At 41.1% G+C, this 1,510-nt stretch overlaps 1 pseudogene; it reads left to right on the top strand.

The window, feature by feature from the left end:
* Nucleotides 1–1,153: 1,153 nt before the first annotated feature.
* On the top strand, nt 1,154–1,253 carry LOC127108956 (uncharacterized; annotated as a pseudogene).
* The last annotated feature ends 257 nt before the right edge of the window (nt 1,254–1,510 follow it).

Below are 1,510 nucleotides of genomic sequence, written 5' to 3' on the forward strand. Positions count from 1 at the left end.
GTTTCCTCTTATTAGAAAGAATTTCTTTTAAGAATTTAGCATATGAGGGCATCTGCGTAATAGCTTCGGTAAACGGAATTGTAACGTTTAATTGTTTAAGGAGATCAACAAATTTTCTAAATTGACCTACATCTTTGGTTTTAACAAGCCTTTGAGGGTAAGGTATAGGTGGTTTGTAAGGTGGTGGAGGTACATAAGGTTCCTTCTTTTCTAGGGTTTCCTTATTACTCTCTTCCTTTTCCTTAGGTTCACTTTCCTCAGTGGATTTCTCAGGGTTTTGGTTTCCTATCCTTGGATCAGACGGTCCTTCTACTTCCGTTCCACTTCTTAATATAATTGCATGAGCTTGGCTTCTCGGATTAGGTTGGGGCTGTCCAGGGAATGTACCAGTTGGTGCAGCAGTAGGTGCTTGTTGTTGAGCTACTTGAGATATTTGTGTTTCTAACATTTTGTTATGGGTAGCCAAGGCATCTACTTTGCTTGCGAGTTGTTTAAGTTGTTCGCCAGTGTGTATGTTCTGGTTTAAGAAATCTTTATTGGTTTGTTGTTGGGAAGCTATAAAGTTTTCCATCATGATTTCCAAGTTGGATTTTCTAGGGGTATTATTGTTAGGATTGGATTTCTGATATCCCGGAGGTATAGATGGGGTTGATTCGGAGACTGTCCGGGTGCGTATAAAGCATTATTACTCTTATATGAAAAGTTTGGATGGTTCTTCCAATTTGGGTTATAGGTATTCGAATAGGGGCTTCCTTGAGCATAGTTTACCTGCTCTGTTTGGATTCCAGTCAAGAGTTGACATTCCGCAGGAGTGTGGCCTTGGATTCCACAGACCTCGCAATTCTGAGTTATAGCAACCACGGCGGTTGGTGGTGATACGTTTAAACTTTCAATTTTCTGGACCAAAGCATCCACTTTTGCATTAACGTGATCAAGGTTACTTATCTCGTACATGCCAGTTTTCGGTTGAGGTTTTTCCACTGTTGTTCGTTCGGTTCCCCACTGATAGTGGTTTTGGGCCATGCTCTCGATAAGCTGGTAAGCGTCAGCATAAGGTTTGTTCATTAGTGCACCACCTGCAGCGGCGTCTATTGTTAACCTTGTATTGTATAAGAGACCATTATAAAATGTGTGAATTACTAACCAGTCTTCCAAACCATGGTGTGGGCAAAGTCTCATCATGTCTTTGTATCTTTCCCATGCTTCGAAAAGAGACTCGTTGTCTTTCTGTTAAAATCCGTTTATCTGGGCCCTTAACATAGCTGTTTTGCTTGGCGGAAAATATCGGGCAAGAAAAACTTTCTTCAACTCGTTCCATGTGGTGACTGAGTTGGAAGGGAGAGATTGAAGCCATCTTCTAGCGCTATCTCTTAATGAGAAAGGAAAAAGACGAAGTCGGATTGCCTCTGAAGTGACACCATTAGCTTTAACAGTATCAGCATATTGAACAAATACGGATAAGTGAAGGTTTGGATCCTCGGTAAGATTTCCAGAGAATTGGTTCTGTTGC

Source organism: Lathyrus oleraceus, chromosome 7 (assembly GCF_024323335.1).
Source record: "Lathyrus oleraceus cultivar Zhongwan6 chromosome 7, CAAS_Psat_ZW6_1.0, whole genome shotgun sequence".
Taxonomy (NCBI): Eukaryota; Viridiplantae; Streptophyta; class Magnoliopsida; order Fabales; family Fabaceae; genus Lathyrus; species Lathyrus oleraceus.